The sequence below is a fragment of the Tursiops truncatus genome, chromosome 14 (assembly GCF_011762595.2).
Source record: "Tursiops truncatus isolate mTurTru1 chromosome 14, mTurTru1.mat.Y, whole genome shotgun sequence".
NCBI classification, from domain to species: Eukaryota; Metazoa; Chordata; class Mammalia; order Artiodactyla; family Delphinidae; genus Tursiops; species Tursiops truncatus.
The window spans coordinates 2,446,357-2,467,329 of record NC_047047.1 but is presented as its reverse complement, the minus strand read 5'-3'; positions in this window follow the sequence as shown (position 1 = coordinate 2,467,329).

Sequence of the window (20,973 nt, the reverse complement as noted above, 5' to 3'; positions counted from 1 at the left end):
TGGCTCTGAGTGAAGAATGGCTCTCTCCTGGTCCTGTTACAGCAGAAGCAATCAGTGCAGGTGTAGTGATGGTGGTCGTGGTCGTGGTCGTGGTTGTGGTTGAGAGTGATACTTGTAGGAAGTGTAGGGGTCACCTCTCCAGCTTTGCAAATTCTGTAGGTCACTTGGTCATCTCAGTTCCTCAGAGCGGCTGTTCCGAGGGCCCGAAGGTCACCCACGTGACCTCCCGGCTGATGGAGCCCCACCGTGGGCTTGATCTTGATTTCAGTGAGGAAATCGGAGGGCTCTGGGTTTGCCTCCTGGACTTTCCAACCTAGCAAAGGAAGCGGCGGGGAGGCTGGAGGAGACGGGTGTGGGCGGGGCGGCGGAGATAGCAAGAGGGGTACTTGTGTAATCAGATTCTTTGATTCTGTTAGCCTGGCTCATGGCCTATTAATTAGATTACTGTCTCTTTCATTCTTGATTTCACATCCGTGTTTGTTCCTGTCTCCTAAAATGCGGGCGCGAGCGTGGCAAGCAGGAGCCTATGATGTCACTGCCGGCCTGTGGCGGCCGCCTGGCCTTCTGGAGGGCTGTGGGCTGCGTTCTGTATGAGTCGGATCTTCCTTGAGGAAGAGTCCTCCTGGAAGTGACCTCAGAGGGGTCTGGGAAGAGGGCAACCGGCGTGCTCGCGGCGGCCGGGTGTGCGCGCGCTGCGGGCCTGGGGGCGCGGGCGCTGGGAGGGGGGCGGCGCGGGGTCGCGGCCTGGCCCCTCCACCCTGGGGTGCAGACGGCTGGCTCAGGTGCAAGGTCTGCCGCAGGTGGAAGTGGGAGATCGGAGGAGAGGGGGAGGGTGGTGCCGGCCTCAGGCCGCAGGCTTCAGACGCCCGCCTCCCTCGGGGATGCAGCGCGGGGCCCGGCGCCCAGGTGGGGCGGTGGCGCTCGCGGGGCGGGGGAGGGTGGCCCGACCCTGCCCGGCCCGGCTCTGCCCGGCGGCCCGGCCGTAACAGCTGCGGACAGTCCCACAAGCTGTTTTCCTCGTGGCGACCATTCAGCAAAACGCAAGATCCTTTCTCAAAGATTTAAATTTCGCGGATGAATTACCATACACCGGTTGCTTAGCAACTAAATTCAAGCAGGGCTAAGAATATGCAAGCTTTTTGTATTCTCATTAATAAAAATGCCACTCTGACACAGCAACCCGACTTTGGATCACTGCAACTTCTGTAAAAGCCGTAGGAGAATACAAACCGGTCCTGCCGTTTAATTACAGATCAAAACGGCTTGAAACGCGAGGTTTTGTTCATCTATCTTCCTAAAAGCGATGTAAAAAATAACGGCTTTTCAAGAGCAGTAGTAAATTTTTTTTTAATGGAGTTGTCTATCGGGGTTACTGATAATTGTCAACTGAAACTTTTTGAAACAGGTTGAAATATCCCCCTTCATCAGCATTTCTTCTCTGTCCCTCAGCCCCCATCCTCTGCTTCTGCGCTCCGTCCCCAGCCTGATAATAACAATGATTATCATAATTCTGGACCGACTCAGGCCTCGGGAGCCCTAGAGACTAAAGGACAGTTGGCAGAGCAATCGACAAGGCCGGTAGCTGGAGAAAACCTAAGAACCTGAGGAGCGGGCTGCGAACTTGTGGAAGTTTCCCGGGTGGGCTGGGGGGGCGGCTGAGCCCAGCGCGGCTCAGGCTCCGGGCGTCTGGAGACACTTCTGGGAACACCAGGGTAGAAAGGCCTGTTGCCCTCTGCTCCACGTTTGCGGATTTTCCGTCCTGGGGCCCGGCCTGCTCTGCCGGGAATTCGATGACCGTGGAGCTGAGAAAGCTGAGCTCAGGGCCTGCTGACCGACCCTCTCTGGGGCCCACGCCCGAGGGCCCTGGAATAAAAGTAAAGACGGAGCTGGAGCCCCGGGTCTCCGAGGACCTGGGTCGGGGCCAGAGACCCGGGCCTGGGGCTTCCATCGGGGGCACGGCGTGTCCCTTCCCGAAGGGTGCAGCGCAGGGAGGGGACGCACCGGCTCGGAGCAGGCTCCAGCCCTGGGCTGCAGTCCGAAGAGGGGGGGGGGCCGGGAAGCAGGGGTCAGCGGGGCCGGCCTGGGGCACGGGGCGCTGCTTTGTTCGGGATTCGAGCGGAGGCCGGACGGCGGGAGGCCGGCGCTTGGTGGACTTCGGGGCTCCAGGCCCAGCCGTCGCCCCCGGGGGTGGGGGGGGGAACTCGGGCGCCCCACGAACGCTGGGGTCGGCCGCGTGTGCCCGGCCGCATCGCGATCCCCGTCCGGGGGCTGCGGGCCGCTGGCCTGCGCGGCGACCCTGAGCGGGCGGTGGGCGAATGCGGCCGCAGGGGAGGCGGGTTTGCCAGGCGGCGGGTCGGTGCCCAAGCCGCCCGCCAGCAGGATCGCGCCGCCTTCGCCTCTCAAGCTGCCACAGGAGGCCATGGTCAGCTTTAGAAAGATCCGGGGGCAAAAGTGAAACTCCCCAGATTGATTACAGCAGCATTTCCAGGGAGCCAGCCCCCTTCGCTCGCACTTTGGTAAACGTGAGAACTTAAGAGGTTACTTTTCCCCCGGTCAGCCTGGACGCTTCAAGATCCTGAACACCGCCCCCCAACTGACTTAATTTAACCTGATTTCTTTGTAGTGAATACAAAAAAAAAAAAAAAAAAAAAAAAGAATGAAAGAAAAGAAAAGAAAAAGAAAGAAACCCAGTGGAAATTAAACCAGAAGTTGAATATTTGTTATATTAAGTGCTCAGAGGCATCAGAGTTCTCAGGAAAATGTACATAATAAACAGGAAGCCATTTATTTACAAATACAATTGCCCTAGACAAGCCACATTCCATGTACGTAATTCATTAATGGAATTTGTTCCTTCTCCCTTTGGAAAGAGAAATTTTAGCTTTTAAAAATAGCTGCGTCTTGGGGGAGGGGAAGAAGAATGGTTAGTTTACCTGTTCCTAGAAAAAGAAGCAGTGGTGTCCCGGCCAATTCCTGTCTGTGGGGATGTTAAATAGTATAAAATAACCGTTTAAAAGACATGCAGAGGTTTTGTGTGTGTTTTTTTTTTCCTTTTTACTCTTCAGAAAATAAGTTTGTTGGCAGTGGTTCCTGTCACCAGAGTTGCCCAGGGAAATTGTGCTGGTAACTTAACCCTAGTTGGGGTGTGTGTGCACGTGTGTGAACAAAACTAAAATTTAAATAACTTGAGCTGGCTGGGAATATAGCAGAATTTAACCGTAAACCTCACGTAGTTGCCATAGTTTTAGCCATTTCTGTGGCAATGTGCCTGCTGCCCTCACTCCCTCCTGACAGGAGTCGCCCCTGGGGTGATGCTGGTTCTTGGCTTTCTTGCCCCCAGTATAAGCATCGCTTACCTGGAGAACTTGAGTCTGGTCTTTATTAACTTGGGATGCTTTCTCTAAGTAAGTCCCTTTCCCCTGCGAGTTTCGAGTTGCGAGAGGGGCATTGTTTGGGAGAGAAAGGATGCCCAGGGGAAGGGGGAACCTAGTGTGAGTCTCTGGGCACCCCAGTGAGTAGGGAGTCAACATCAAAAGCACAGGACACACCTGAGGTAGGTTTGGAGCTTCCCGAGGTCCCCAAATGAGACATTTACAGAGGACAGAAAAGAATAACTGTTTTCCACGTTTCATTGTTGTAGCCACAAAATAACAGGACGAACACTGAGAGGAAAGAAAACACATCTTTTAATTCAAAAACAAAAACAAAAGGGCAAGGGATGTTTTGACGAAGAGCTTCCTGGGAGATCCAATATTTGTTCTGTCCTGCAGGACTGTGTCCCTCCTGGCAGAAGACAAGCCCATTTAGCCGACTGGGACACTGCACTCTGAAATAGAATAGATACTCATTTCAAAGAGCTCGCCTTGCGCCAGCACTGAAATAAAAGATGCCCAAACCTGTCACCCTCAGTCCACCTAGGTTCAGGCAGGGCAACTTCCAGGTGTGAAGGGGAGCCAGGCAGGGTCCTTCCATTCTGCCCATGTGAGAATCTCAGAGGGAGAGTCTATGCTTCATTTATATTTCCAAGGTTGAAAACTCTCCAGCAGAGTTTTTAAAAAATAAATAAATTAGGTCTAATCGGAAAGTATCGTGTCACCCAGAAACTAACAAAATGAAACTAAATGTCTTACTAGCTTGGTCTTGAGAATCTGTAGGTTACAACAGGGAAACACCCATCAGTAAAGAAAACAACACCTACAAACTCTTTTTAGTTAACGTTTTGGGGGAGAAATCTTTCAAACTTGCTCGGGCCATCCCACTGATTATGCTTTGTACTTCTCCAAGATTTCTTCCAAACAGGGCTTTAAAAAACTGTTTCAAACCTGAGAGATGTCTTTAACTCTTCCAGGAACTATTTAATAGTTGTCCTGGATGTTTTTCACAAGAGAGAGAGGCTAAGCAGATAGCCTTGGGTCCAGTGACATCTGGGGGAGAGGAGGTGGTGGGGACTCAAGGCACACCTAAAATGGGGTTTTTGATTTTCAGTGGGGGAGCCTCGCAGGTCAGCACTACTTACTTGTGTACCTGAACTCACAGGCTTTCCTCTGTTTATCAAGGAGGAGGGCCTGCAGGTCTGCAGGTGAGGGGGGTGGAAGTGAAGGGAGAGAGACCAGAGGACAGATCAGTTACCTCTCCCTTTGTTCCTGGGCCTTGAACTGGGACTTCAAGAAGGGGGAAGAAAAGCGCCTCCCCCCCAGTGAAGCCGCCACATCCGTGTGCATCACCCTGACACCCCTACCCCAGCCCAAAAGCCAAGTGCTGGCTGATGGGAGCAAACTGGTAACCCGAGGAATCCCCGTGTGAGTGTGTTACGTAACATACAGAACTTTCTGCGGGGAGAGGTGCTCACACTTGATTTTTCTCCAAATGTCTATGTGCAGGCATAAAGGCCTAGAAGGAAGGAATGGAGACAAATTAAATAGCTTTAATTTAAAAACACTAGGGAGAAACGGGAGATGTGTAGCCACATACGACGACGCATGCAAGCCTGTGTGTATGGGAACAGTCATTCTCTGTACCTCCTGTTTGCCAGAGTAGCCTTTAAACACCCTGCATCCAGCTGTACTTTGGCTAAAAGAGGAGTTGTACCTAATTTGGGGGCTGGGAGAGGGCCACCCTACCCGGGAATACCGGGCCCTGGTGGCCCTGTTGCCAGTAGGAGTCAAGTTAGTTCACGGCCGTGTTATCCTTAACCTGCTCTTTTCGTCTGAATCCTCAAATTCTTACCGTGGGAGGGCAGGTTACCCCCTACCCATGGCCCTGCTGTGCGCACCCCGGTCGCCCCGGCCTGTGGCTAGAAAGCTGCTCTCTCACCGGCAGCAGGAGGCCGCCGCCGCCGCCGCCGCAGTCCGAGGTCACATTCAGAAACCCTGTTCTGGGAGAACCTCGCCCCAAAGGCGAAGGCGGTGCAAACCGTGTTCATTTGCCCCAAGCGCGAAGGGGAGATGTAACCGAGGGACGAGCATTTTGCAGGAGGGGATCTGGAGCGGGGCAGTTGATCCGGGCAGGTTCCCTGCGCCAGGCCCTCTCTGCAGGGGTTGGGGGGGGGGCGGGGGGTGATGGGGGTGGAAGGGCCCGGGAGGGGGAGCTGCCGAAGGCGCGCAAGCTGACAAAGCTGGAACAAAGGCTTCGCGCAAAAGTAGTACCAAGGATCTTTAAATCATCACACACCTTACAGGCGTGTCCCCAGCTCCCGGGACGGAGAGTCCGTTGATCGTCCCCCCGGGCTCCGCGGACGTGCCCGGGCTGCCAATGGTGCGGGGCTGGCTGCCGGGCGTCGCAGCCTCGGCCCCGCGCTCCGCCGCGAGCGAGGGCGCGTGGCTGGTCCCCCGGCGGCCCGGTGAGGCGCTGGTCCCGTTGGGCAACACGCGTCGCCCCCGGTTGGCCCCGGCAAGGTGGTGGGCTGCGGTCCAGCCCGGCGGTGCCAGGGTGCCCGGCGGTGCCTGGGTGCCCGGCGGTGCCTGGGTGCCCGGCGGTGAGGCCTAGAGCACTGCGCACGCCTCCCTGTCTCCCCGCCCGGCCAGAGCCGAGGGCTGGAGAAGGGAGCTCGTGGGGTTGGCGGCGTCTGAGTCACCAGGGCCTTGGCAAGGAAAGCAAGCGGTACGCGGTGGCGAGGACGCCCCCAGGACGCGCTGCTGGGGCGCTCACGGAGGCAGGTGGGCCTTTCCCAAGGCCTCGGCCTGGGCCCTGCGCCCAGTTCCTCGGCCCCTGCAGCCCGCGCCCCGCACGCCGCCGCCACCGAGCCCTAGCGGTGACCCTGCGCCCCAGCGCAGCCTGGGCCGCCAGCTGCCGGGTGGGAATACGTGGGTAGGAGTTGCGCCCTAGCCCCGGGATCGGGCAAAGTTGCGACCAGCGCAGGGGAGTGGGTGCCTGGAGAGTGGGAACACCTCAAAGAGCCGTGCCTTCCCCCTAACTGCCCCCGCTGGGTTCCAAGGCTCCCAGGGCACTACCCACGTTTCCCTGGGAACTCGGGGGCCCAGGAGTGGGGTTCAGTGAGACAGGCGGGAAGCGAGAAGCTCAGGGTCCGAGTTCAAGGCCCGAAGTAGGTGGAGGAACGCATCAGGCAGAGGTGTCCCTCCACCCGTGGGTGGATGAGGACAAAGTGGGTGACGGGGACAAAACCTTGGGAGAGAGGTAGAAGCGGGTATAATATGTGGTCAGTGACTCTCCTCGGAGGTGTTTCCTTTTTTAATTCAACCCAGGGGGAGGCCCTGGGAATGGCTGACGACCTGGGCATCCAGCTGCCAGCACCCACCCCTCCAGGCCTCCCAGCCCCCCGAGCTGCCCAGAGCAGGAGGTCTGCCGAAGGTGGCTCCAGCCCTCGGGCCAGGCCTCCGGACGCCTCCCACTACGCCCTCCTCCTGGCCTGGGCTGGGCCGGGGCTTCGACCCCACAAATGGCCCCTGCGGAGGGGCCTGCTCGGAAATTCCACCCAGTCAGCCCAGCCTGAGTGACACTGGCTCCTACCCCCGGCTACATACAAGTGCAAATGAGATGCATTTCGGCTGATCAGTCCACTGTATTTTCTGCAACTTAACGTGTCTGCGTCTTGTCAACTCCTCTAGTTGGGAAGAATAGCAGAAATTTTTAAAGAGAATTTCTTGTGTGTGTGTGGTTTCCAGCTACAATTCCATCCAGGGAGATGGGTGGGAGTGGAGACAAGGAGGCTTGCTGACATGAACAACATGATATAAACCCTCCTGAAGTGCAACTTTAAGGCACAAAGAAAGGAAAAAGAGGTGGGGGTGTGTTGCGGTCGCTGACTAGAGACCTGGGTGAAACTTAGGTGCATCTGGCTGGGGAAAGTGTCAAGCTCTAAGTTTTCTTTTTGAGAACAAAATTCATTTGTACTTACTTGGGTGGAGGGGACGGATCAAACTCCTTCCCCCAGCTAACCTGACATCTTGAACAGTGCGTCTGGGCTACTTAATGGGGGTGAGTGGGATCTACAGGGGAGGTGGGGAGAAGTTTGCTGACACCACAGAGGTCCTATCTGGGTAAAGCGTTTGCTGTCCTCTGTATGTCAATTTCCAAACCAGGTGTAAGTAAATTGAGGAAACGCCTCCAATTCTCACCAGATCCGCCCCACCCCGCGTTTCCTGGGAAAGCAAGTCCTCTCAGACCTTGATGATGTGGGCCTTCTGTAAGGTAAGGCGAGGGACCAAATGGCCTCTGGTATTCTGCCCCCAGCCACCTCGGAGGGCTCCCAGGGCCCTAGAACCCTGGTAGGACACAGGGCCAGCTCCAGCCTCCACGCCTTCCCCTGTTCACAGGTATTTGCAGTCTCAGGCTGGTCTGCAGCTGACCCAAGGAAGCGGAACAGCAGAATTTCAGAGCCCTGGCCCTCTCCCTGCCACCAGACTCAGTGGTGGGCAGGGCCCAGACTGCCCCGCGTTACGGGAGCTGCGTGCCGGCCTCTAGCCCCCTCTTCCCTGGGATTCTCAGGGTCAGCAGGGAATTTGCTGTTGAGTATGGAGCCGTCGTGTTAAGCCTCTGGGGTCGGCCGCCCTCTCCAAGGAGCTGTAGCAGGACTCTCAGGACCACAGGGTCTTATGTGGACTGCTGACAGCCTGAGCCAGGCAAAAGGAGCCACTGGCAAGAGCACACCCCAGGCCCACTTCATTCAGGTGAGGTTTGGGGACTTGTCAGGTGTCCAAGAGGAGCCCGCACCATCCAGTTACCTGTGGAGGACCCCTTCCCTGCTGTCCTCCTGGGCTGAGGTGTGAGGTACCCTCACTGCAGGGCAATTAACTCTAACAAAACAGAACGGGGTAGGGTCAAGTGCTTCACCTGGAGAGCGGGGGGCCACCCAGCACTCTGAAACCATCCAACCATTCACGCTCCTTCAGCAGAGGACTCTACTGGTCGGAAGCAGCTCAGGTTTCTGCCGTGCAGCCTGGGCATTTCCATACCAGCCTGGTAAATACATCAGAACCAGATGTGCGCTGCTGCTCTGGCTTCCACCAGGAGCCAGCGAGGTGCTGGGGAGATGTCCTGAACACATTCACTGCCTCAGCTCACCCAGTGTCCTGACAGGCTGGCAGGAAGGGCTGAACGCTGGGGAACGAGCAGAGGTGACCCGACACCTCCGACTGCCCCGTGGCTGAGCCTGCCTGCGTCATGGTGGCTGGCCAGGGCCCCTGCAAGCTGCCCTCCCTTCTCACTGTGGACTCCCAGTGGCGATGTATTCCCTCCCTCCCTCCCTGCCACCTCCTCCCATCCCAGAACTGAGCCTGGATTTCCGTTTGGGGTGAGAAGCGGTGTCAAGAAAGAGGCAAGGGGGGCTGGTGAACCATCTTCAGCCTCAGTAGCCTTTACACCAACAGATGAGTCTCACTAACCTTTTCTTTTGAACAGTCACTCAGCCTGTGACAGGCTAAAACCATGTGAACCCATGAGCAAAAAGAAAATCTTTTTTCAGACCAAGTTCCTTATTTCTCCTTTGCTCCCTGAGTTCACCAGCCCTCACTTCCCCAGTTCCCAGCCTTCCCGATATCCATGAGTCCAGCTGAAGATTTAAAACACTTGTTTCTTAAAATCTTCCAGGGCTCTCAGTATTACCAGAGTAACTGGAGAGAGAACGCACCCTCCCTTCCAATCCCCCCACGACCAAATTCTGTATCCAAACCAAATAACCACCACCATCAATTACACTTCGCATAACTTGACGCAGCCAGAAGTGAAGACTCCGTTATTTACCAGAAGTAGAAATCAACTTTACTGAAAGAAAGAAATTCAACCTTGACCATGGGATACCTACTGGAGAGCTCTTTGAGAACTTCATCCGTCTTCTTACCTCCTTTACGGGGGTGGAATGCTATAAAAATCTGGGGTGGCAGAAATTTGAAACAGCGTGGTTTGGAGTCCTCAACTCCAATCATTAGTAATACAGTCATTAATAGTCATTAATAGTCATTATTGGCACTTAATTGCTTGGTCTGATGGGTGCTTTAGTTATGACCCGATTTAGTTTCCTGGAGAAGTAGAGGTGGTCCAGGATCAGTGAAGGGAAGCCATTTGCAGGCAACTTTTTCCAGCAGAAGGGAAAGTACTTTTGATATACTTGCAGACATGTGTCTCACACATTTTTTTCCCTGCCTTTTGTAAACTAAGAATAAACATTACAGATCTGGGTTTTAATTTATCCAGATGGGATCATAAAGTACCTAGGAGATTTCATAGATATGTGTGTATATATATATGTATATATACACACACTCACACTATAGAATATATATACACACTATTTCATATATATTTCATATATATACACACTACAGAATATATGTATACATAAACGCACACCTTAGAGTTAAGGACACAAAGGCTGTTCACACTGAAAGGTGGAAAAGAAACTCAATACCAAAGCAGAAAGAACTGAACCGCCAGCGGAATCGAGTAGCTGAGCAAGTTCACTTTATTCCTTCGCAGGAAGAGGGTCAGCGGCGGCGAGGGAAAGTTGCCCCGGGTCTTTGCAGAGGGACACGGCTGCGAGGCGCGCCAGACCTTCCCACCAGCTGCCGCCTGGGCTCCAGGCTTCGCGACCCCTCGTCCCTTATCACCTCCCCATCCCCCCACCCACCCACGCTCCTCTCTGCCGGGGTCTCCGTTTCCACCTGGCTCCCCAGTTCAGAACCCAGCCAGCCGGAGGCCTGCCTCTGCCAGGCGGCCCTCCCCCTCCGCCGCCGGGCCGGCTGCCCGCTCCCCGCGCTCTGGACTCACCCGGCGCGATCCTTCCATCCACCGCGCACACAGACAGGAAACCGGCCTCAGTCGGGGCAACTGAATTTGAAACCGCACTTGGTCGATACCATCAAAGACAAGAGCGTACACTTGGGGCTCAGAGCTCCCGAGCCCGCTTCTAGCAGAAAACCGGGTACGGGGCGGGGTGGGGGGGGGGGGAAGGCGGCCGGGGCCAAAATCGTCCTTCCGACCGCGCCGCCCGCTTTCTTAAGGAAATGAACGCGACGGGCCGCGCGCCCCAGCCCGTCTCTCGCCCCCGGCCCACCGGCCCCCGGTCCCCGTCGCGGCTGCGGGGACCCGGGCGCGGGGCTCGCGTCCGCCCCGCCGGCCCGTGCCTGGCATTAAATATTCATAGAGATCGCTACTTTCTTAAAGGAGAACCCACCGCGCGGGAAAGTTCACAGCCAAGTGTAGGCACAAAGGAAGGTCTCGCTGCTGCGTGTTCCGGGTCTGGGAGACGCACCCCTTTCCGCGGCAGGGCCCGCGCAGGCGACATAAGGAGGAGCCTAAGGGACGGGAGAGCGTGATCAAGTCACTTTTCTTGGAGAGGGTGGAAGGGGAGCCGAACTTGGTGGCGGAACGAAAGCTCGCTCCCTGATCCCCGAACAGTTACTTAGAAATTAACCGTCGCGTTTTACGCCCCAGAGTCCCAGGAGCTTTTTTTTTTTTTTTTTTTAAGAAGGCTGCTTGAGCTTCACCCGGGCTCCACCCGCATCGGGGACAGCAAGAAAGTTTGCCCCGTGTTGTTGGAAACGCGAGCGCCCACGAAGTTTATTAAACCTCGAACCGAACCACAATTTCTGCGGAACGGTTCAAACACACAACCGACCCCGCACCTGCCCGCTTCCCCGCAAAGCAGAGGCCGGGCTCGCGGAGAGCGGGGCGGCCAGTCGAGGAGCAGCGGGCGGGCGCGGTCTGGAGGCTTGTGTCTGCGCCCCGGTTCCCACCTGGCGCGTCCCCGGCCCCAGGGCCCCCGCAGCCTGAGCCCCAGCCTCGCGGCTCCTATCCCCGGAGCGCGGCCGGGCCCCGGGACCGAGCGCCAGTGGGCGGAGGGGCGAAGGGTCGGAGGCCGCGGCCAGCGAGCCGAGGCCCAGCGGGAGCTCCCCGCCCGCGCCCCGGGCCTGGTTATGCGGCCCCGTGGGGTCGGCCTCGCGCGCCCTCGCCGGCAGGCTGCGTCCCCCCCCGGCCCGCGGGGCTTTGTGTGCCCGGCCCGGCGCACTTTCGCGAGTGGTCGGAAAGCCTCGAGCGCCATCTAACGGGAGCAGCCGAAGCTGCCGCCGGGCTGAGGTGGGGACAGGCAGCGCGGCCCGGGCGGGGCCTCCCCACCTCCTCGCGCGCCGGCCGGACGCCACCCCCGGCGCGCGCACCGCACACGCGCTTGGGAATCTGGAGCCCCCGAAGCCCGCCTCCCCCGGGGCGGGGGTGGGGGTGCAGCGGCTGCCTGGCCGCCCGGGACCGTTCCCTGCGCCCCTGCCCTCTCCTCCCTTCCGCGCGCCCCAGGCCACAGGAGACGAAGGATCGTCTTGCACCTGCCTTATTAGGGCCCTGGTGTCCTTCAAGCGCTTTTTCCTTTTGGCCCGCGATGGAAAGTACTAAGAAGTCCCCGTCGGGAGCACCAGTTTTCCGAAAGAAACAGCCACTTAACGAAGAGGTCTGCAGCCAAAGAAGCTTCCAGAGGGATGGGGAAAGGCGATGAAAGAGGATAATGGTAACAAACAAAACAGAAGTGCCCAGCTGAGGGAGATTTGGTTCTGCTGGGGCCTCACGGGAGCTTCCGTGGCTGCTACTTGGGAGCGGCTGTTTGGCGGGGCGACAGGTGGGGAAGCCCTGCAGGGGCCTCTGGGGAGGGCGCAGGGAGCCGGGCGCAGGAAGGGACGGAAGAGAGGAGCCGGCACCCCAGAAGATGGGCTGAAGCTTGAGGAGACTCAGGCCCCCTGAGTGTTCCAGGCCACCGTGGCGGGTCAGCCGTCCTGGGCGGTACACGTGGCGGCCATGCTCTCCTGTCAGCTCAGGGACTTCCGCAGAGTTGGGAAGTTGGCAGAAGGACTGGCATCCCTGACAAGGCCCAAACCGCCCTCTCCGCACACCCCGTAGCTACCGTCTGCCCTGATGTTTCCAGTGGGGGTGACCTGTCTCCGTGCCTCCAAGCAAAGGGCCAGAGGCAGGGAAGGCCGGTGGGCAGCCTGAGACCCGCCGCGTGGGCCCTGGTGATGAGACCAGAGGGACTGGAGTCTAGATCCCCCCGACTCCCGGGAACGCGGGGCATCTCCCCAGTCCAGGCCCAGAGGGCGGTGAAGAGCTGAGAGTTTTCTGCCCTGCCTTCCTGGGGACTGGAATGCCTGTTCCTCCCTCAAGTATGTCAGGAGGGTAGAACATGGTGTCAGATGGACAAACAGTTTTTATTGTGGTAACACACACATACAGTTCACCATCTTAGCCATTTTTACGTGTACAGTTCAGTGGCGCTAAGGACATTCCCTCTGTTGTACCACCATCACCACCATCCACTGTCATCTTCCCAAACTGAAACTCTGTCCCCATTAAGCACTAACTCCCCCTCCCCTCCCCCAGCCTCGGGCACCCACCATCCTACCTTCTGTCTCCATAAACTGGACTACGGGTCCCTAATATAAATGGACTCATAGAATATGTGTCCTGGCTTATTTCACTTAACATAGCGTCCACGGCATACACTGTAAAGCAATTACACTCCAATAAAGATGTTAAAAGAAAACAAAAGAACTCAGTCCTTTTTAAGGCTGAATAACAGTCCATTGTATGCATAGATGACGTTTTGCTTCTTCATTCATCTGTTGATGGACACCTGGGTTGACACCACCTTTTGGCTATTGTGAATCATGTTGCTTTGAAAGGGCATGGACAAATATCTCTTTGAGATCCCACTTTCAGTTTGTTGGGGTGTATGCTGGATCATATGATGATTCTCTATTTAATTTGGGGGGGGAGGCTGCCCTGCTGTTCTCCACAGTGGCTGCACCCCTTTACATTCCCACCAGCAGTCCCCGAGGCTTCCGATTTCTCCACGACCTCAGCAACACTTGTTATTTTCTGTTTTGGCTTTTGAAATAAGAGCCGTCCTAAGGGTGGGAAGAGGCATCCAACTGTAGTTCTGAAACGTTTTTAAGTGTAACTATAGAAACATAAAGAAATCATATTAATAAGGCAAATTGGCCATGGGTTTTAGCAGAGTGGAAACATCCTGGTGACCCTCTCAGTGTTTAGTCTAATTTACCAAAGGGGAAAAGGGGAGAAACCGCCATGAGAGAGGGGGGCGTGCAGACCTAGCACCATCTATGATCACTTCTAATCACCTCTCTTTCTAATCACGAGCTGGAAAATTGAGGGGCTATAGTATTAGCGAGCCCTATTCCTTTCTTTGTTTCCAGAAGGAGACCAGAGATTCATCCCCTCTTAAATAGGGAGGAGAAAAGAAAAACAATGTGCTTGTCTTCTTCCTGGATTCTTTCAATTATTCCACTTGGAAGCAATGCTAGTATCCCTGACATGGGCCGTGGGGGGGTGGGGGGCGGCTGCTGGAAACCCCTGAAGTCCTCTTTCCTAGGGAAGGGCTAAGAAATAGCAAGTGTGCACGCCAGAGAGCGGCCGTTCCACCCCGACTCCCTGGCTGGGAGCTGCCTTCCTACGGCGCATCCTCTGCTTCCTCGCATGGCCCTGGTGGCCGGTGAGCCCAGCCAGCTGTATTTAGAAGTTCCTTGTGGTGTACTTACAAAGTGCCCCGTCCTCCTTTCCTCTTCTTTTTAATATTACAGCCTGTGGAGACAGGTCAGGGTTTTTATTGCCCACATTTTAAGTGAAAATATCTAGAGTGGGCACAAGATAATCAGTGGCCAGGACTGTGGTACCAGGGTCGCAGCCGTGGCTCCCAGCCCGAGCGCCGCCTTGGCCACTGAACCACACTGTTTCTTTCATCCGACAGGAGGGCTGGCGCAGGACACAGATGAGAGAGACCAGAGCAGCCAACCTTGGCAGAGGCCTTGACCTCCCTTCTGCCAGCAGGCCAACCCTGCCCCTTGCCGCACAGCCAGAGCTCCGCAGTGTCGCAGGGGGCATGGAGGGAGGGGGCCGAGCACACCCTTGGGGAAGGGTGTCTTGGAGGCCTTCCCAGCGCCTCGGCTCCGCGTGGTATCTGGCCCTCCCCCTTAATTGCAGCGGCTGCTCCCCAGAGAGAAGGGTACACTGCCCATCAGGGGCTCCGAAACAAGACAAAGGAAAAACTCACGGCTGTGCCACACGCGTGCACACACAGTCATTCCCTCTTCCCTTGTTAAAGCTACTTCCACGTGAAAGAGGAGATGCCAGAGGATCACGTCTGGGGGCGCTGGGACTGAGAGACCTCTCGGCATTCTGAAAGGGTTTTGTACTGTTTGGATCCAAGCCATTTGTTTCTAGAGAGAATCACATGGGGTACAGGAGCTCGCTTCTTCCATTTGCAATGGCTTATTAAGTATAAGCATCTCTCTCCTCTGTTTACTGAGTGATTAGCTCCCCCTCCAATGACCCGGCCGGGGGAAATAGCCGAAGTATACCCTTAACACACAGCCCGCAAAATGCCCTTCCCATACCCCTGGAGACCACAGGCAGGACTCGTGGTGCGTTTTAGTGTCTTCTTTTAACGGTCCACAGCGAGGAACTCCACTGATGGTACCATGTCACTAATGCCGCCCACACTTCCACGTTCCGCTCCAGTCCCAGTGGGGAGACAGAAGTGGTACCTAGTATAGCAAAGGCAGGCCTGGGCTGTGCCCTCTGCCAGCGGCTTGGCGAGGAGGCCACAGTCTCGGGGCTCACTTGTTGTCACGGAATCTTGTCTGCTTTTCCCACAGAAGATTGTTCTTCCTGTCCCCGCAGGACAGGACAAAGAAAAACAAAGTCTCCTTCGTGCACCTTGATGCAGGCAGTTGAAAACTCTGGAAACTCAATAAAGATTAACCAGGTACTGGCTGATTAGTAGCTGGTGGCCTGGCTGAACCGGCTGGTTTCTCGTAGGTCCATTTAGTATAAGGACGGACCACTGGGCGTGCAGACCCAGCCTCCCTCAGCCAGATTGCAAAGGTCAGAGTGAAAACAAAATCATGCGATTTACCCAGATTTCAGAGACTGAATTCACTTGTAAGGTTTGGTCTGGAAAGAAGGATGAATGATTTCCGACTACGTGGATTCTTTTTCCTCCCTGCCAATTTCTTTATAGTGATATAGAGAAAGCCTAAGATATATCATCCCTACTGTTAGATCAATACGGTCTACCTGCCTATACCATAGTAGAGACTGTAGTGACATAATTAAACCAAACTATTTTCAACCTCTTCCATATTCTCAGCGGAATATTATTGCACATTATTAAGCTTTTGTGATAGGGCTGCGCTCTCACTCGTGTTAGAGTTAGAATTCTTCTGTGGGGGTGTCTTTATTGTGTGAACCTGGTCTTCTTTTACACTTGGTAGAACACAGGACTGAAGCAGATGCCGTAGATAGGAGTCGGCATCTTGTCTAAGGGTTGGGATTATCTCATCTGCCAGTCACTCCATCCTTACCATCTCCTGAAGACAAAGAGACCTCTCAGGTCACATTACTGAGTGGGAGGGGTCGGGGGTGGGCGGCAAAGCCAGACTTGAGCTCTGTTTGAGCTCAAGGTTCACTGCACTGCAGCCCATGATTTGCGTGTGTGTGTCACACCACACACACAGCGCACATGACATAAACAGGATACACAACACACACAGCACATACCACACACACCTATGTGTCTAGTTTTTTTTTTTTTTTTTTTGGCTGCGTTGGGTCTTCATTGCTGCGAGCAGGCTTTCTCTAGTTGCAGCGAGTGGGGGCTACTCTTCGTTGCGGTGCGCGGGCTTCTGATTGCGGCCGCTTCTCTTGCTGTGGAGTACGGGCTCTAGGCGCATGGGCTTCAGTAGTTGTGGCACGCGGGCTCAGAAGTGCTGGCTCGTGGGCTCTAGAACGCAGGTTCAGTGGTTGTGGCGCACGGGCTTAGTTGCTCCGCGGCATGCGGGAATCTTCCTGGACCAGGGTTCGAACCCATGTCCCCTGCATTGGCAGGTGGATTCTTAACTACTGCACCACCAGGGAAGTCCCTCACCTGTGTGTCTTAGGTCGCATTCGGGCTCTGAGCCCGATTCCTTCTCCTCTGGGAGTCTGGGAGACCAGGTCATTGAAAGGGACGTTAACTGGCATGGGTGTGACATGGCTGCCCAGGCTCGCCTGGCCTCTGAGATGAAGCATGTTTATCTCAGGTGAGAGCAAGTGGTAGAGGAGGGAAAGCTGGCCTTTTGTTTTGGGGGGGGTTGCTTGTTTTTTGGCCAACCCTTGTGGCATGGGCATGTGGGATCTTAGTTCCCAGACCAGGGATGAAACCCACGCCCCCTGCAGTGGAAGCTCAGTGTCTTATCCACTGGACCGCCAGGGAAGTCCCCTGGCCTTTTGTGTTTCTGATGCATAGTCTGCTATTTGTTCTCTCATTTTGTTTTTCAAATCTTTTTGAGGAAAAAGCACACACACACATTACCCATCTCAGCTAGGCTAAGAGAAATCCCCAGAAGCAAGTTTTTCCCACGTTTGGGCCGGAAGATGGCTGCCTAGTCCTTTGGCAAGCAGGACAGCGCAGCAGGTCTCGAAGAAAGAGGGGCCCTGGGGGAGAGGGCACCAGGTCCCTTCCTGTCCACGGGGCCTCCTCCCGCCGCCACGGCCTCTGTGCTCTGTCTTCACCACAGAGCCCCGTCCCACGGGTGCCAGTGTTCTCTTCACACCTGCAGAGGTCGCAGGTGATGTGTCAGGTCCCAGGACGAGTGCAGCCTGTCTTCCTGGAGCATCAGGCACCATGTGATTCTTTGGGGGACAAGTTAAGTCATTTAACTGATAGATAATTTCAAACTCTACCTTTAGATAAAAACAAGCATGGATCTATTATACAATAGCATACAAAATCATCCTATGATTTAAAAACAAAAACCAAAACTTCAGATGCATTTTGTGATTGGAGATGATGGCTTTGGACCAATATCTGGCCCTTCCTCTCGTCCAAGGCACATGGAGTTTCTTCTGACATTAGTGATATTTTGGCGGAAATTTTTGAGAATACTGCCTTTCGGCATATTTCCCCCCTCCTTTATGTGGTTGGGATTGAAGTTTCAGGACATTATATTTTAAGATTCATCCTCTTCCCACCCACCTCCACCCCCTACCACATAGACAGATTTGGGGCCACCTGTTCACTCCACAGCCAGGAGGATGGAAAGATTCCTTGTGCCAGATTCTCGCCTGCATCCTGCGTACTCTGCAACAATGCCCTCCAACGTGACGGGAGGAGAACGTTCTCTTGGCTCCACTGCCAGGTTCTGCTTGGACGGAGCACAGTCTGTACAACGGTTAACTCCGTGGGACTGGCTGGAGGGGCACCATGTTCTGGGGGAACAGCCCAGGGGTCCCCCCTGCACCTTCGTGTTCCCTGCCTGCTTCAGGGCGCGCTCTGTGCTGGCCCACGCTCCCCGCCAAGGTCTGTGGCCGAGTTTGTATTCATTTTGCTGGTGTCATCAGTTCCTTCCCTTTAGAAGTGTTCATATGAGTCTCCTCTTGTTTCTTGGGCATCACCATCCATTCCTTTCTGATTTGTTCTCCACTCTGCACCCAGGAATGGGTGCAGAGCCCAGAGAAGAAGGACAACCTCTGCACTCTGCTTTCCTTTTTTCTCCTAAAGATCTGGTCTGTTTGGTTGGCTCAGTCCTCTGAAAACTCTGTGACGGGCGCTGTGGTCCAGAGCGATTCCCACGGGCGATGTTCCCGCCTCTTCCCGCAGCCAAGGGCTTGGACAGGGTTTCCTTGTTCAGGGCAGGGGTGGGTTGGGTGCTGTTCTACTAGATAAACCAACCCAAGGCTGCCCTCTGCCCTGAGCAGAGATTGTGGAATTAGACTCAGTGTATCGTACAAATGCTCTGAAAAGTCAATGAGTCAAAGACGTTGTATCAAAAGCAGCTTTTACTACATTAACAGGGTGAAAATATTATTTCTTAGAGCCTTTAGACTCTTAGAGGATGAAGGACACCTGGTTTATTTCAAATATAACCTTTTAGTTTCACATCTAGTTTATTTCACTTACAATCTTCTTTTATTCGTATCCAGTCCGTTTTTTTCCCTATACAATGGTCACAGTGAAGTTCAGTGTGCCCTGTCTTTGTCTCTCTGCCTCTGTTTCTCTCTTTATATATATAAATGTACAGGTATATGATAGCTATACACCACAGTGCAATTTGGACAAATATAATATCTTATAATATATTTTTTCAAACTCGCTTTCAGCTGGTTGCCTTGATTTTCTTCTGACACAGGCTGAAGTGTGTCCATAAAAACCAATATCTTCCTGAATTCAGTAAAATAAACTGAATTTGAGCTTTAAATGACAGTAGTTTGTTGGGCCAGGTCACATGGAGGGTCCCATGTGGTTCTTGGGGTTCCTCTGATGTGTGGTCAGTGCTGGGTGGACACCCCCTGAGGTGTCTCACAGCTGGAATATCTGTCATTAGACTGTCACTGTCCCCTCCCCTCCCCTCCCCTGTATCTCCACGTTGCTCTTCTTTTCTTCCTTATTTGAAAATGAGAGAAGAAGAAGAAATAAAATCTGCATTTATAAGGAAAATAATGAAGCAAGTTGATATCTTGCTTATTGTCTAGTTGGTAGCATTGACTCACCAGATTATTAGAGCAGATAAAGTCTACTGTTAGGGAATGGGTTTTTCAGAAATGTATAGGGTTTCAGAGGAAAAGGTTGTTTGTTTTTCAAGTCTTATCTGAATTGAAAATTTCAGAACCTGCACCATCTTTCTGGGGAGAAAGAAGACCTGGATTTTAGAAGATGTTGGGGGTAAGAGTTTATTAATTAATTTATTTATTTTTGCTGTGTTGGGTCTTTGTTTCTGTGTGGGGGCTTTCTCTAGTTGTGGCAAGTGGGGGCCACTCTTCATCGCGGTACGCGGGCCTCTCACTGTCGCGGCCTCTCTTGTTGCGGAGCACAGGCTCCAGACGCGCAGGCTCAGTAGTTGGGGCTCACGGGCCTAGTTGCTCCGCGGCATGTGGGATCTTCCCGGACCAGGGCTCGAACCCGGGTCCCCTGCATTGGCAGGCAGATTCTCAACCACTGCGCCACCAGGAAGCCCGACCTGGATGTTTTTATTTACCCTTTTCTTCCTTCAGCCTCGCCTGGTCTCCCTATAGACTGGATGTTGGAACTAAAATGGTGTTCGTCCTGACTTTTAAGATCCCGCACGTTGATGGTCTGAGTAATCCCGTGAGTTTCCGCATCTCCATCTGACATCGTGTGACTGAAACACTCAAAATCTGACTTCAGAAACAAATTCACGCTCTAAGTGCTTTGAGAGTTACGTCCACCTTTTCACATGATTCTCTTCTCCTGTTTTTAAATTTGAATTTAACTCACTTCCTCTAGGAAAGGACCAAGAAGAAATATCACAGATGAAATGAAAGCTTTGCCAAGTGTACTCAGGTTGAGGATAGAAAACAGAACAACAGGTGAAAATGACCGGTAGCAGAAAGCAAGAATATTGAGTACCAGGAATAACAGCACTTAAATGTAATTCTGTACCTGGCTAGGACCTGGGAGGGACATCACCCCCCTCCATCAGTGTCCGAGGCAAGGCCCTCGCCGAGAAGAGGCATGGGCAGCGTGGCTTCTTTGTGGAAAGCAGGTGTCTCCTGTGGAGAACTGCCAGGATTACCCTTAAATGGATTAAGGGGAAGTCCTGGAGGAAAAGAGCTTGCGTTTTCTGACCCACCCCCAGCGACCAGGGCATTAGAGGGGCAGGATGCCCTGGTGTGCAACGCACCAGCCACGCAGCACCCGCCCCTGGGCCTAGCGCAGCCTTGGCCTTGGGCAGCCTTGGCCTTGGGCCTTTGCGAAGCAGTTTAAGACCCTGGATTAGCTTTGGCCGTAGAAGCTGCACACTAACAGCTTCTTTTTTTTCCTCCAAATTGTGCGTGAACTCACGTTGGTCTGTCATTAGGCAGGGCTGGAACGGGTGGGTCCTTCCCGCGGTGGGAGCTTTGTGTAATGTGCTATCACTTGCAGAAGATCTGGCAGGAGAAAGTCAGAAATATTACACAGCAGCTTTGGATCCTGTCCAGCTCTCCATTCTCAGCCCAGCGCTCTTCTCTTAGCATCTGGGAGATGCTAACAAATGCAATTCTCTACTTCCAATCCAGAGGGGGAAACACATTTCCAGGCCCCTCCCATCCCAACCTTATGTCTGATGTCAGAAAATCAGCACGTCATCTTGTAAAGTTGCAAACATTTCGGAACGAATGCCGTTAGGGTTCAGACCGTTAGGATGGATACGCAGGGCAAGGTGGAGGCTTTTTGCCCCTCTAGCAATAGGAAGTCAGGATAGACTTGGGGTTGTAGGAAGCTCTGGTCTCTAGGAGACCCTTTCTCAGAATTGCTAGGCTCACCAGCAGCTTCTGGTAAGAACGGGGAAAGGGACGGGGGTGGGAGGTGGATGGAAAGAGCATCTTCCCTGGGTGAGTCCTCAGTGGCTCATTTCAAGTGGCTGCAGATGGTGTAGAAGTGTCCTTACCTGTTAGGACGGATTAGAATAGAGACCATGCTCATTAAGTTAGAGAGATGACACCAGACTGGTCTGATCGGTGGAGAGAAGATTATGGAAGGGA